Source organism: Lissotriton vulgaris, chromosome 3_1, assembly GCF_964263255.1.
Source record: "Lissotriton vulgaris chromosome 3_1, aLisVul1.2, whole genome shotgun sequence".
NCBI classification, from domain to species: Eukaryota; Metazoa; Chordata; class Amphibia; order Caudata; family Salamandridae; genus Lissotriton; species Lissotriton vulgaris.
The window spans coordinates 293,144,457-293,160,876 of NC_141689.1; the positions used below are offsets into that span (position 1 = coordinate 293,144,457).

Genomic DNA, 16,420 nt, shown 5'->3' on the forward strand with positions numbered 1-16,420 from the left:
TACTAACATTTGAAGTAACGCAGCAAAACAACTTGCTGCACTGCATCAAATGTGGAGGACAGGAATGCGCCACATCTGCTAAGATATGACGCATTCCTGATCTCTCTCTGCGCTGGCGCACTAGACGCTGGCAAGTGCCAATGTAGGTCCCTTGCACCACAGTGCAAGAGTGCTTGCGTTTTTGTGCAGGAAGGGACTGTTGAAGGGCGGGCCAGCAGGAGGAGAGGTGGGCTCATGACGCATGACAGTTTGGCCGGCCGTCTATGGCCGGCCAAAGTGACATGCGCACTTGAATATCTCCAGGCTGCTGCTTGGCGATATCAGCAGAGCTCTGGAGAACAGGCTCCCAGTCCATACTGGAGTATGGAACCAGCCCCCTCTCATGCTGGGTAATACCAGCATGAAAGTAACGTCTGGATTGGGAGCCTGTGTGAACATTGTCGGAGCAGAAAAGGCGGCGAGGCAGCAGTCGTCAGGCCGCAGGTAAGTTTTGTTTTTCTTTGTTGTTCCTCCGCTCTCCCCCACTGATTTCCCCTTCTAGCATCCGCCACTGCCTCTGAGGCTTTTTCCTGTTTCGATATGTGCTGCAGAATACAGCACACATAGAAAGAGGAAAACAGAAAGAGAAATAAACATATTTTTCCACATTATGCATCCCCTGGGATGGCATAGCATTTTGATGCATTCCCAGGTTTACTACTACTGTTCGTAAATCAGCGAATGCGCCAAAAACCAGGGATGGATGCATAGGAACGCTCAAGCTCCACACATGGTACACCTTTCCAAGGCAGAGTAATACCAGGCACAAACTTGCCCTGCCTTTCATAACTCCAGATACCATGCCATGCAGAACCATGAAAGATGGCTCTGCGGGACATAGTAAATCGCACTTAAGGGCTTGCGTTGCCCTTGTGTCACCTTGACTGCTGCAAGGTCAACACTAGCCCTTAGTAAAACGGGTCCCAATTGTTTTTTTTATATCTTGAACTATGTTTTAAAATTGATGAGTTTCTCTAATTACAACACCATTCATCACAATTTTACTTCCACAACTGCAATACAATTCCTCATAATGCACCATGAAACACAAAATGTCTTTATGCGACTCAGCAGGAAAAGATATCAGCATCAATTAGCAAAGGCACATTACAGGGCTAATGTCATATAAGGCTTTTGCAAAACGTTCTGATTCAGAGTTTGTCAGGAGTCAGTGACTAGTTTTAGAAATGGATATGGAATTGCTATTTGGAGGGACATGTTGCAAGCATCTTTTCCTAACAGGAACAATTGTTAACAATGAAAAGTTACCACCCGCCAAGATGGGGTTGTAACCTGTTAGCAGAAAAGAAGGGTGCTCCTTGGGGCCCCCTTCAGCTTTATGAATATTAAAAAGGTTTTTGGGGGAGTAGGCAGTGGTACACAGGACCATAGCCAACTCTCAAACAAAAAAAATAAAAAAATTGTAAAAGCAAACCGTTTTGCTTTAAGGAAAGTGGGTGCATTGACAAAATAGTTTCCTGTTTTTTAAATGCAATCACAAACACAATGGTCTGCTGCCCCAGCAAGCTGTGATGGCATCCAACCATAGTGAGATGCAATTTGGGACCTACATCATGAATATTGTTGAGGGAACTTGGACTGCGACCCACTATGATCTACAATTTTGTGAACAGTTCTATAATTTCATGACTCGGTTCACAAAATTCCACACTAGTTGCAAAAGTACTGGTCACAATTTGCGACCAGCATTTTGCAATCAGTGTTTCTTGCATCAGCCCCTTATTTTCAAGTTAGTTCTGCACACAGATAAAATCTATTGAAAAAAGTAAAATGCGTATTGCATGCCCCAAGAAATATGACTAATTGCATATCTATATAACTCCTCAAGAAGGTTATGAGTGTATTCATCACAGTGGTCATACAATTGGTAAAAGCCTTAGGTGCACTACCTCAGTGTGATACCAATAACCGTAGGGGTTTGTTGATGGCTCTGTGTCTAAGAGGAAATTATGTATCCTAACGTGAAAAGTTTGCCCCTTACCACAGCACATTACAAACCATGATTGTCAAGGACATTTTGTGTGAGGTTCTCATGTTGTTTAGTCCTCGTGGTGTACAATTAGCAGTGTATGTAACAGTACTGATATTGAGGGTGTGTGAGTTTTTCAGGCCTCCGCGTAGGGCTCAACTATCTTTCCGTTCTGTGTTGCCTACCCTTTGATGTAGCCTAATTCTTTGATTGACAGTTTCATCTTGTTCGTGCCCGGAGAGATATGAGCAACCTCATATCTATATGGCTTCCTCACAAGATTTTGAGTGCATTCAACACTGTGGCCAGATTAATGGTACACACAGTAGGCCCTCCCTCTCAGTGTGGCACCAGTAATTGTAGTTGTTTGCTGATGAAAAGTTTGCCCATTACCACACCACGATACAGACACCTCGATTGTCAAGGATATTGTCTCTGAGGTTCCCATTTTATTGGACACTGGGGGGTGTATCTTAACAGCACTCATATTAAAGGTTTAAGAGTTCTTCAAAATGAGGCACCAAGTAAGTGTAGAGTACATTTCCATTCCATTGATGTGTTGCCTACAATTGAGGCAGTCTAAGTCGTTGGTTGATAGTTTTGTTTAGTTTATTAACAGAGAGATATAGGCAATCAGCTCACCCAGTGTTTCACACTTGCATTCACACATTCACTCCTACCATGGCAGTCTATCTGGTTGGTCAGCAATCCAGTCATAATCACACACACAGATAAGAGCGATCAGCTCTTCCGCGTGGCAAACTGCAACTTGAGTAATTGCAATTCATCATTCACGGGCTGCAACTCGGCCTGTTGGTCCGGCTGACGACACGCTGGATTACTATTTTCTGTGGTTCGAGTAAGTAGCTGAAATGTTGTTTAGACACTTTGTTGCATAAAAAGGGTTGATGGAAGGGGCCAGTATGTCATGAGGTGTTAGATTGATTGTGTACCCACTTCCAGCTTTAAAGGATGTTTCTGGAGGATACATTGTATTGTATATTGGCCCCATTGGTTGGATAGCCTGGACTAGGTTACTCATCGGCTGGGACGTATAATGAGTGAGATTGTATTGGTTTGAGTCATGCTTAAGGAGTAATAGAGAGTGAGGATGAGGCACCACACTGTTCCGAGTGGTACTTTGATGAACGCTACATGGTTTTTCAAGATATCATGTGAATGTGGCTCATGAGACTTGGATAAGTCTGCTACCCGGCAGTCCTTTGATGGTCACTGTAGACAGATACATATATTTCCCTTAGTATCTTCTTGTAGCCTCAACTTGGTGAGCACTGACCAAAAACAAAGTCTTCTCCTTTCTAAGTACAGTCTGCGAGGTAGGTTCTGCAACCGTTTAAACTCAGCACCTTTGTTGGTGTGGCTTCTCTTTATTCTCAAAGGCATAAGAGAGAGATGATGGTCTAATATACTGATGAGACCCTCATAACTGAAAGGAAGGGTTGAAACGTCAACTAAATGCAGGGAGTGTATACAGTGAACTGTGTCATTGAGGAATCAGATTTTCTAATCTGATAATACGTGGGATAAATATACAGCCCTATTTGAATATACTTCATATGTATCAGGTAGTTTTGTATTCACATCACCTTCACCGTGAGCTCTGTGCCATTGTCACTTTTAGAACTGCATATATTTTATGGAAAATACAACTTTTGCAATGAGATGTTCTCTGTGAATTTTGTTCATTCTACAACTGAGACAATTCATTTTGATAAAGGGTCTTCATATATGGAATAGACTTCTAATCAATAAGACTCTCCAAACATTTGTGTTTGGCCTCATGGCTAACCCTGGTGTCACTTTGGGCAGAAAAGGTTCAGTCCTTGTGATAGTTTAATATGAAAAACCTCAGCAGACTTGTCAGGTAAGTCTTGGCACACCACCAGGACCAGACACTGAGATGTCAACAACACTGCTTCATAAACTTGCCTTGGAATATTAGCATTATAAGAGGATTTTCAGAGCCATATTCCCACCTTATTTGGGAGGATATACTACTGTGTAGTCAAAACAATGAGAGAGAAAGGGCTAAAACAAGATCGCTCTTGAGCCCCAAAGATAAACTATATCAAACAACTAAAGAGCGACAGGTACATCTATGTAAAAAAAAAAACCTTATAACCCACAATCAATTATTTAATAATCCTTCAACACCCTGCAATATGAGCGAACATATTTGCCCATAAACACAAGTACCCAGAGGGTGGAGGCGCCAAGCATCAGCGGCTGCCAAAATATTGATCGTAAAACGTACTAAATTGAAGATATTGGCGCTTTCCAGCTGAGGAGGTTTGGGCCCGCTCACGCAGGCTGGGGAGGCTGTCTCAATGTTCGAGGCGTCCCAGGGTGCAAAAATTCAGGCCTGCAGCACGGGCTGCCTGCCCCTGACTCCCCGATCCGGCGGAATCAATTTGGCCCTGCGGTGCTGGCTCCGGAGACTGTGGGCGGTGTTGGGCGCTGTGTTGAGCCCCGGAGCAGAGGGCTGGACCTGGAGTGCAGACCTGGTGAGGCTGCGGTGGCGACACTGCGGCATAGCCCAGAAAGCGTGTGGCGGCATGCGAGACCCACAGGTGAGCAGTGGTGACAATTGCCAGTTTAAGTGGCGTGTGTTGAGCGGCGCTACGTCTACCGGCCGGCTCAAGCGGTCCGCGAGGATCGGTTCTAGCCTGATGAGCAGCAGGCTCTGTGTGAGGGGTCCCCCAGTGCTATATACGGGCTGGAAGTAATACAACAATGCCGTACCTGTGCCGCTGATGAATCGCTGTGTGCAGGAGTGACTACCACTCCTTCATAATAGCCCTGGGGCTCCGTATTCCATCCCTATACACAGCAACATTAGTTCTAACAGCAGTGGATGCGTAGGAGGTGAGATCCGTGTGAGGCCAGGAGAGCGACACTTCAAAACCGCGGTACAAAATTCTGCAGTGGGCTGCTGAGAAACTGGTGGGCACTCCGGGAAGCACTGCATGTTGCCCAGCTGCTGTGCTGACACTTCATGGTAATCGACGCGTGTTGTCCCTGCCCTGTGTAGTGGCACTCCACGAGATTTGGGAGAAACCAGATCAACAGAGCATGTCTCTCGGGAGCAGATGAGGCGAGTCAGTGGGCTATGAGTAAGCACACCCAGCATTTTTAGCCTACTTGAGCTTGCCTTGGCGGTGTCTGGGCCTTGTATCCCTGCTTGCCGTCCTGTGTCTCTCCTGTGGTTCAGAGGGTTCGTTGTGAGCGACTCCTAGGTAGATCTGTGCTCTGAGTTGGATTAAGACCTGGGTGTGCCTGATGAACCCTGCTGTGCCTGTAGGTCATACGTGAACATGGGGAAACACAATACGAAACAGGCTAATGTCACCGTTGAGCATAAAAGACTCACCCATCACGAAGAAGATGATGTGGACAAGGACAGAGAATCCAGTGTCAGAGAGGGTGCAGAGGGCGGTGGTGATGATCTCCGCACTATGCTACTTGACATGAAATACAGTTAAAAGGCCACTGATAACAAACTGGACATGCTAAACGCGAGACTCGGCCAAGTTAAAAAGCAGGTAGACACACACGAAGAACGTCTGGACCTACTAGACGACCGTGCCACGGAAAACCACGAATTCCAGTTAGAGACCAAGGAGCAGCTGCTTAATATGGACAGAGTGCTGAATATAATTAAGGCCAAAAATGAGGATTGCTACGGAACAACTTACGCATAATGGGTATCCCAGAAGCAACAGCAGATATGATGGGACCCCCTCAAAAGATTAATTATGGCCAAGGAACAGAGGGAAAGAATCTAATCAACACTAAGGGGGTCATTAGGATCGCGGACGGACTTGAGTCCGTCCGCGACCCCAGAGTATGAGGGAACGTCCGCATGGGCAGCGGCGTTCCCTCTGTGCTGATTAGGATGTGACCGCCAGGGTGGCGGTCACATCCTATATCTTTAACATTGCGGCGGGTGCAGCTTCAAGCTGCACCCGCCGCAATGTTAAAAATGCATACAATGCATTTGTATGCAGAAAGCGGCAGGCACCGCGCGGTGCCTGCTGATTTCTGTATACAAATGCAGGGGGGTACCATAGGTACCCCCCATGTGCACCCCCCACCCCCCTTCACCTAGGGGGCCTGCAACGGGCCCCCGCAGTGAAGATACACATGCTTTTCCTCGACGGAAAACCAGCTGCGGAAAAGCATCTTTGGAAGCCCATCCTAATATGGTGGACGGTGTCTGAGAGACACCGCCACCATATTAGAGCTGTTCCGCCGCGGTTATAAGCCAACCGCGGCGGAAAAGCTGCGGACGGAAACCAGGACCCACCAGCCATCCTAACGTGGCGGTGGGTCTTTGGTGGGTCCGCTGCGGTTTTTCCGCATCCTCTGGGCCGGCGGTGGCTTCCGCCGGCTCAGAGGATGCGGACATTCCGCAATCATAATCGGCCCCTAAGATTGGGTCCTGGTGGCTTCCGCCGGCTCAGAGGATGCGGACATTCCGCAATCATAATCGGCCCCTAAGATTGGGTCCCTCGCTGCCTTTGGATTGGGTAAGATCAGGCTTTAAATAGAATGACCGGCACTGTATGTTTACTTCTATGTGACCAAACGATTATTTAGAGTGGGGCTTCTGTATTTGTTTTTTAGGTGTTTTTAAAAATGATTTCTCACGACGAATCAAATAAATTGTTGGTTTTTCATGAAAACTTGATTCACGGATTAGGAACACCTGATAGTTTTTAACCGTAAGTAGGTCAATGCCCCTTTACAACATGGTATGTTTCATGCCCATGGGTGGTAAATTAATGAAATAGATATCTGTTTTTGGTTTCTCTTAAAGAATAGGTACTGTAGTAGTGCCCATAGACAGCTGGTACTATTGCAATCACTGTTTGTTTTTTCTGGATTAGCAGAATATTAGGCACCTTTATGATAAATTGTCATATAAATTCTTATATGTGTGACAACTCTGTCTTATGCACTCTTTTAGGAAGCTTGTGGTCATGTGTAGAGCTGCTGTGTTAATCTGAGCAATGTTTCTCTTAAACATGTAGACTAAGTCTTTTTCTCTCAATTATTTGAGAGAAGATATGGTGACAGAATTTCTCTTTTTTATATATATATATTGTAGGTCCCCTGACATCTTGGATTAGATTACACGAAAGAGGTCCTGAGGAAGGTGGCTTTGAGCCGCCGAAACGCGCGTCGACCTGGTGCGGGGTCTCATGCTGGTTTTTGAGACCTTCAAGTTGGCGTGAAGATTCTACCGACTAAGACTCAGTTCTTCCTTTTTCCCTAGATGGTGTGGCTTGAATGTAGTGTGGGTGTGAATGTGGTAGTATTTTGAGACTGTGTGTATGTGATCAGGTGGTACCCTTTTGAAGTATTTTGTATTATATTTTTTTGTATATATTTATTATCTTTTGTATTTGGCATGTATTTTGGAAATGTTTATAAAAAATGACTATGTGATGAAATGTTGTTTATAAATAATGAATAACATAAAATAATAAATGAATTGAAAATAATAAATTATATAATAAAATATGAATGACGTATATCTGTCACCTGGGTTAGATTGACAATAGGATGTATACCATTATTGAAGACTAGGGCCAGTGTTGGAACAATCTTTTCACAGTTATATCCCAGAAGCAACAGCCATCGTGAAGATGGAACCATTTGTGGAGGAATTGATGCATGAACTATTCGATCTGGAACTCTCAGCACTCTTCATAGTAGAGATGGCCCATCGCACCCAGGTTCGGTGGGATCTACGTCGAGACCATGTATTGAACTACCGCGACCGGAACACTATCCTTAGGTTGGCAAGAGAAAAAGGTAACAACCACAAAGGTAATAACACTTTCATTTATTCGGACTTCAACCCAAAAGTGCAGGCTGGCAGGTGTGAATTTGTGCAAGTCAAAAAGATGCTAAATCAAGCAGAAATACCATATGCGATGTTGTACCCAGCAAAATTAAAGATCAGGGGACTGCCCATCATTTCACAGATGCAAAATCTGCTTTGAAATTTGCAAAACATGTCTGTAGCTCGAAGAAACTAGCAAAATCAGCCTTTAAGGACTCCCAGGAAGCGAGGCTAAGTGACAATGATTGATTTGTGGTGCATGGCACTGACAGGTATTGTTGGATACTAACAGGAAAGTGTGATGCTGAGCTAAGTAAGTGGTCAATGTAATGCAGAAACGGCACACTAACTTTTGCCTCCACCAACACACCTACATTGGGCGATTGTAGGGCTCTTACATGTTAAGGAGCCGGTTAACCATGCCCCCAGGGAGAACTCCTGGTACCAGTCCCTTGGCACAAGTCTGGGACGTAATTCACAGTTTGTTAGTAATGGGTGGGATTTATACTCAATCTAATTGGGGGGTTGGAGTGGGTGGGAGTAGGGACAGGGATTTTTATTGGTTTAGTCAGGACAGTACTATTGCATGTTATCCAAGTACTAGGAGCGACGGATCGTACTTAATGCATGGCTTCTACTACATCTCTCTCTGGTTCAGGCATACACTCGCAGGTATCATGCACCGACACCCGTTATACACAAAGAAATAGCTAGGCATATATGAGAGAATCAAAGTCCATTTAAGATGGTAGCGTATAATCTTCTCACATGGAACATTAGGGGGTTAAACAATTTTCGCAAATCTCGTCTTGCTCAAACAGATTTAGCCAGAGACAATATTGATATTTGCTTCCTCCAGGATACTCATTTGAGCAGTTCATCACACATCAGGCTGTGGAATAGACGTTGGGGAGATAACTACTCCTCCATATACTCTAACTATGCTAGAGGGGTATCCATACAGAGAAGGCGAGGTCTAGACTGGGAGATGACCACATTGCTGTTTGACCCTGAAGGACGCTATGTGATCCTGGGAGGGAAATTAGGGTCAATACATATCACTCTAGCTGCAATATATGGCCCATGTGGACAAGCCTGAATCCCGGTTATTTTGGCCAAAGTAAAAACAGTGGGGTATGATACAATAATATGGGGCGGTGACTTCAATGCTTTGGTTGACAATGCCAGTGACAGGAAGGGAGGGTCCCGTAGGTTGCATTCACTGTGAAGAGCTGCCTTAAATGACATTATTGTATATGAAGGGCTGATAGACATATGGCGACAAAGGCATTCTTTGCTATTTGGAGGTACTTGTATCACTGCTCAGTATAACTCTTGGTCAAGGTTAGACTTTTTTCTTGTCTCACCAGACGTAGCAACCTGGACTTTCACTACAAATCACCTGCCCAGAACACTGTCGGACCATGCACCGGTCCTATTAAAATGGTCTGTGCCAGACGGCTCGCCAAAATTGGCCTGTTGGAGACTACTACCACCACACGCGTTCACAGACACGCTATTTAAGGAAGAGATTAGGGGTGACATCACAGAATATTTTTCCACAAATAAGGGCTCGGTTCAGACACAGGCCATGCTCTGGGAGGCATTTAAAGCTGTTATCTGGGGAAAATGCATCTCGAGACAGGAAGGGGTACTTAGGTCCTTTAGACAAACACTGAGTAAACTGGAAGCAAGCATCAAAGATCTTGAGTCACATTAATATAGTAATGGAGACGCAAATAAATTGTGCGACATAAGGATCAAGATATCAGAGTACGAAGAGGAAGCCTACAGGGTAGTGACATTTTTAGGGAAATATGCCCGGGCACGAAGATATGGGGAGGGCGACAGGCCAGGCAGGACTTTGGTTAATACACTACGCACACCCAACACAGAACAGTTCATCTCTGAAATCCTAGATAATAACCGAGAATCGGTCAGGGGCCCACAGGGAATACCCAACACTATTCCACACTTTACACTTCCATGCGACGCCACAGGAGTTTCAGTCATACTTAGACTCTCTCGAGCTGTTGTGGTTGAGTAGGGGCCATAGGGCTCATTTGGACGAGCCCTTCACGGTGGAAGATATCAAACAGTTAATACATTAATACATAGTCTTACCTCTGGCAAAGCTCCTGGTTCGGATGGTCTGACAGAGGCATTTTACAAGACCTATGCCGACCTGCTGGCGCCCTAACTCCTGGCAGTATACGAGGAGGCACAGGAGCTTGGGAAATCCCTCCCACAATGAAAGAGGCCATTATACTATCACCGCTAAAACCCAGAAAAATTCCCAATGATAAAGATTCCTACAGACCCCTTTCACTACTAAACATTGACACAAAAATCTATGCCAAGCTACTGGCCAATAAACTACAACCACGCTTAGGAAATTCCCTCCCACAATGAAAGAGGCCATAATACTGTCACTGCTAAAGCCATGAAAAGCTCCCAATGATAGAGACTCCTAACGACCCCTTTCACTACTAAACATTGACACAAAAAGCGATGCCAAGCGACTGGCCAATAAACTACAACCACTGTTGTCCCTGATCATCAGGCCAGACCATTCTGGCCTTAGTCCAGGCAGGTCCACTTCACATAATCTCCGCACCTTCTTTTCGGTGCTACACTATCTTAATCCTCAATATCCAGCCTTGGAGGCGCTTTTGAACGCTACTAAAGCATTCAACTCACTTGAATGGGACTATTTGTTCACAATACTCACCATATTGGGTCTCAGCCCACTGTTCATAGGCCATATAAAATTACTCTATTCCTTGCCCACAGCACGGCTCTGATTAAATGGGCTGACCTTCCCCTACTGTCTATCACCCGAGGTACAAGACGGGGTTGTCCTCTGTCCCCCTTGCTCTTTGCCATTGCTATGGAGCCACTAGCCACTGTGCTCAATCAACATCATGCTGCAAGCGGTCTTGGATTCACCACTCGTGGCACTACTGTCTCGCTATATGCAGACGACATCACCCTATACATTAATAACCCCGTAGTCAACCTAAATCCAGTGATACACGAGATCCTAAAATGTGGTGGATTATCTGGCATACAGATCAATAGGGCAAAATCAGTTCTATTTCCATTAAAAATCTGCACCTTGCCTCATCAACTAGACTACCCTCTCCAATGGGCGGAAGGCCCGGTATGCTATCTAGGAATATGGCTCAGCCCAAATGTTCAAGAACTCTGGGACGAAAACTATGGTAGGGCAGTGACTTGGCTGGAGAGTAAAATAAAGATCTGGTCCAGACTTCTGCTCTCCCTAGCGGGACGCATAGCCATTGCTAAAATGATCGTCCTCCCAAAATATTTGTATTTGTTTAACAACCTCCCCCAGGTGTTCTTCAAGACTAAGTGGTCCCTGATGATATCCCTGGTGTGGGCAGAAAAACAAGTGTCATGGGAGCTCCTGACCCAGTCCCCTTTAAGGTGGACTGGGTGCGCCAGATATCCAGCTTTATGCATACTGTGCATAAGCACAGTTCCTACACCACTGGGTTCATCCCACACCCTTCAGCCACACATGGCGGTCGAGATAGGCAGAGCAGCTCCAATCCCACTCTTGGTTGCGATATTCTAATGATACACAAGACCGAGAGACGAAATAGACACGGTGAGGACGCTGAGATGGAGCTGGAATGGCCTGTGTAGGGGGGCCAGTCTGGATGTTCTATATGCCCCATCAGTCCCACTGGCACACAACCCAAAGCTGCCGCTACTGGAGGACAGGGGAAATATCACTCTGGTTAACAAGCTTGGCATAAACACATATGCAGATCTATATCAGGACATCACCTTCCGCCCGCCTCCAGTGGGAGAACAAGGAGCAGCACCTTCCTTCTCTGAAATATTTCTGTATCACCGTATAAAAGCAACTTGCCATCAATTTCACGCCACCTTTCCCAACCTGCAACCCACACTGCAGGTTCAGGAGCAAATACTAATCTGTTAGTCACCACGTAGACATATCACCAAGCTATACAGCTCTATGCAGACTACATGTCTAATTTTGGAGCTAAAATTTTACTGATCTGGAACACTGAGTTAAATCCACCACTCTTAGAAGAGCAGTGGACATTTTGTTGTGACCAACTAAGGATGCTATCCCCAAATAAGAAATTGCGGTTGATTCAATTTAAGTATCTGCATAGATTCTACAGAACCCCTGCCCAGCTCCACCGCATGGGATTGCGGCCAACTGCAGACTGCTGGAGCAGGGCAAACTCAGCAACTTTTTTGCACGTAGCTTGGGAATGCCCTCCCATAGCTAAATACTGGGCAGACATATTTAACATTATTGGGGAAATTCTTAATGTACCGACAACACCTCTTCCGTTGTTAGGACTATTGTGGTATCTGAAAGAACACCTGCAAATTCTCGTAAACTGCATGCCATGCTGTTATGTATTATTGGCCAAACGCAGAGTAGCTATACACTGGAGGAAATCAAGTGCCCCATCCACTAAAGCATGGTTGCGGGACGTCTCATATTGTCAACCCCAGCTCTCATTATTTTGGGAACTTATGCTCACAGCGTCTAGACCTAAAGATATCTGGAGCCCCGTATTAGAATGGCTGCGTACACCACAGACTGACCATACAGACGCAGTATCATCCGATGTAGCAGCTACTTGTGTTAACCCGCCCACTGTAGAAATAGATGACTGAAATGTGATGCTGTAATAAGCTGAAATGGATTAGTGGTCAGTTGCATGTTGGGTGCTGATGCCACGTAGGGCGTGCAATGAAGGATTGTGAAAGTATGACATTGTTCCTATCAAATATATTGCTAAACTGTCCTAAGGGGTTTGTAATTGTTATGTTTAAAGTATGCAATTGAATGTTATGGAGATTAAGCATAAATCTGTTATCCTGCAATTGTAATATTCTGGTGAATGCAAATAAAGAAAACGATTAAAAAAAAGTTACCCAAGAATCCCATACATCAACAAGGACTTGCTTTACAGGAATCAATTGAATTTGATAAAGTAAGAGCGAAGGAAAAAGGTATGGCCAGATTTAGACAGAGCAATAATAACAGCTGATGTAAATGTATAGCTCTCTGTGATAGATCATTGGTAACCCTAATGTATCAAAGGCTTTGGGGAGGAAAACTAATGGTCTTCCCATTTCTCAGCGTAGTTTATAATCTGAACAGACTGTTCCACCCATTACAAAAAGGACAATGGTGAGTGGCAGGACTCCCACGGGTAGGATGCCCACGTCAGCATGTGCCACTACCCAGCATCACTGATTTTGCACAGTAATTTGGCATTATGGAGTTGCAAGTGGAGTTCAAGTATGGAGGCATACGGTGCCCATGTGTGATCCTTTCCTGGTCTACCTATGGATACTATAGGCAAATGGGACTTCTGGGTCTTCTCAAGTTCTTCTCAAATGTGGTTCATCCCTGCAGTATCCCATTTACCTCCAGTGAGGTAATACATTAACACCACATGGAGGGACCACACATGACTCTACAAACCCTATCCAGCGATGTGATGAATAATTGTGTTCCCATGGAGATCTTGCTGGTAGTTTGGTTTGGACTTTTGCTATTGGAGCATGGTCAAGACTAGCGTGTACAAAAAACTGGAACAAACCGGCGTGGCATGGTGCTCAAAATAAAGATTGACTGGGATGTGACCCACTAGTAAATATCAATGGCCGAGATGAATTCAAACATTCGATCCATCAGGTTTTTGTATACTTCTGTACAAGTAAATAATATTCATTGCATTTCTAGTTTGTACCCACCCTCTCAATCATCCCATAAACCCTTCCGGTTATTCCCTATCAACTCATGTGGCTGGCTTTTATTTTACAAAATAAAAAAAAGAACAAGTTTAGAGCCAAAAGATCAGAAAGTAACTTTGTACATTAAAGTGTGCAAGTTGAACTGAATTCAGATATGTCCGTGAAAGATTGCTAGGCATTTCATTCCTGGTTCACATCCTTAAGGAAAACAAGAAACAAGCACAACTCCGCCATAATGAATTCAAATTAAGGTTCATATTACCAATGAGAATCATGGACGACATCCGATTTACGTGGCCACAGATTATTAATAAGAGACTTAGTACACGAATGCCATGTAGAACAGATGACGTGTCAGACAACTTTTCTATTGACATCACAGCAGGGAGGTTTTGTTGCAGAGAAAATTCTTTCAGAGTGGCATCGATTGTAACTGAAAAAAATAATAACAATCACTTTAAGTGACAGACTGGCACATTTGCCAATCTTTATAATTAAAATGGGTAAACAGTTTCATTTTTGTATTAATAAATCAGCATATTGTAATTCAAACAATGCATTTGCTTCCATGAGTGCACATTCGTGTGCACGCAGGACCTGGCACATTTTACACTACTATAAACCGACATTGTTCTCAGACCTTAGAAGTTTTCTAGGCTTACAGGCATCATCTACACATTGCAAGACATTGTTAAGACGAACCCCAAGAATGACCAGAGCAAGTTCGCTCATTAAGGGTGGTGGGGCTCTGCCCTACCAATTATCTCATGTACACCAGGCATAGTTGCAAATACAGCTGAAGGACTTGTGTCATGTTTTTTCCTCTCCTGTCCTCTGACAGACCACGAAAGGTTGAGAGCGGGACTCTAGGGCCGTCACCCTTTCCTGACTCTGACACAGTGTTAGCGAATACTCGTGTCAGTCAGACTCCTCTGTGTAGAATTTGGCAACATTTCTGGAATGGAGGATGCTTTGAGTAAGGCTCTTTCCAAGGCTAACCGGCATGACTCTTGTTTGGTTCCACTGTGGGTTAGTGGAATGTAGAATACGGTCTGTCATTAATGCCAAATCATCAATTTAACATCAACCTAAAATGGAAACTGATGGGTCATAATTTATACATTGTATATGCTATTGCATTTTAGTTTTGTTACCTCTCACAGCATTGAACTTGTGGACTTATATGAGGATAATTAACTTTAAAATAAACACATCGTATTTATTGAAGCATAATGAACTGATATTAATCATGCTGTGTACCAGCTACCCAGAGAGGCGAAGGTCAGACTGAGAGAAAAGGAAAACACCAGTGCAGCAGTAACAGGTGGGTCATAGAATAATGCGGCAGTGGGAAAAAAGTCACATTGTGATGAAGACAGCCATCTTACTCAGCTACCTCACTCTAACTTCAAGATTTGCAACCATATTTACACAGTGAACAACCACTCACTCAAAACCACAAATGTATGGGGATAGGGAACCCCATCAGTCATAAGGCAGACAGGGCAGGCTATCTAGGCAAGGTCTCCCTCAAATGATAACCGAGGTAGTAATTGGCACTCCTAAATGGTTCATTATGTTAGAGAGAAATCTATGGTCACGATTCAATGCAAGCAGCACAGGGACATAAGTGAACTCAGTAGAAGGGTTGGGGATTTCAGACAAAACTTACCTGAAGAACATAAGATCATTAGAGCGGGTATGTTTGTATAATTTAAAGCAGTAAAGGTTTTATTTAAAGTTAATGCCACTGACGCACATGCAGTAAGAACGTCAGATCATTAGAGCGGGTATGTTTGCATACTTTAAATCAGTAAATATTTTATTCCAAGTTAATGCTGCTGACTCACATGCAGTCCAATTTAGGCAAAGGCCCACTGAAAGTGACCTCAATGCTATAGGCTTCTCTGTGGAAAAGCTGGAATCTACAACAACAACCATTTGAATACTCACAGCAAGTATGCCTGCTGAGATGGTTCACCACAGCAGCGAAGTAACCAGAAGCCTTGCACAAATGACAAATACACTTGAAAGAAAATAGACAGCTAATGCCGACAATAGCTCTATAACAGTAGTGGAGAGTGAAGAGGCTTCAGGTGTTCGTAGTATGTACCATCGGAGCCAGCCACTACAAGGAGTAGTTGAAGCCACTGTGGGCAGAGACAGTCTAGTGGAATGCAGGCCCACAGAAACAATTGCTAGTAGCCAAGGAGCAAATCAAATGTAAAATATAAGTTCAAAAAATTATTTAATGATCATGTACATATACATGATTGGCTATCAAATCCCATAAAAATATTTATGTTACGTGTTACATCATGTGAATAAATATGCGCCAATTATATAAACTGCGAAATAAAGTTTAGATCTACATATATGCTTCTGTCACATGTACTTCAAAAATAACTGTTAGTCCCATCAATCCCAGAGGCACATCTTTCTTCAGCTCTCGATGCATCCTGTCCTGGAGGTGGGGTTCCTCTTCAGAATCAGTTTATTAACTTACATGTTCCATTGACATGACCTCAGGGATGGCTCGCTAAGGAGGAGGAGCGTCGCCCCACTGCCTGTCAGCATGGCAAAAAGGAAAAAAATTGATAATAATTCAATGTTATTATTATTTTATTTTCCTGTGCTGAGGCACTTTCGTGAGGCAGGACTAGGCTGGGCAGCGCAGGGGGGAGGAGTGGTGGCACCCTCCTAAATTCACATGAATGTTTGTCCGGCCCTCGGGTGCTGGC

At 44.3% G+C, this 16,420-nt stretch overlaps 1 long non-coding RNA gene across 1 annotated transcript in view; it reads right to left on the reverse strand.

Annotated features, from left to right (window-relative positions):
• LOC147726346 (uncharacterized) overlaps window positions 1-13,976 on the reverse strand; it is a 37,006-nt gene extending 23,030 nt beyond the window's left edge. Inside the window, exon 1 of the long non-coding RNA XR_015309432.1 lies at window positions 13,942-13,976. This is a non-coding gene — a long non-coding RNA (uncharacterized LOC147726346). The remainder of the gene's footprint in view (window positions 1-13,941) is intronic.
• Between the last annotated feature and the right edge of the window lie 2,444 nt (window positions 13,977-16,420).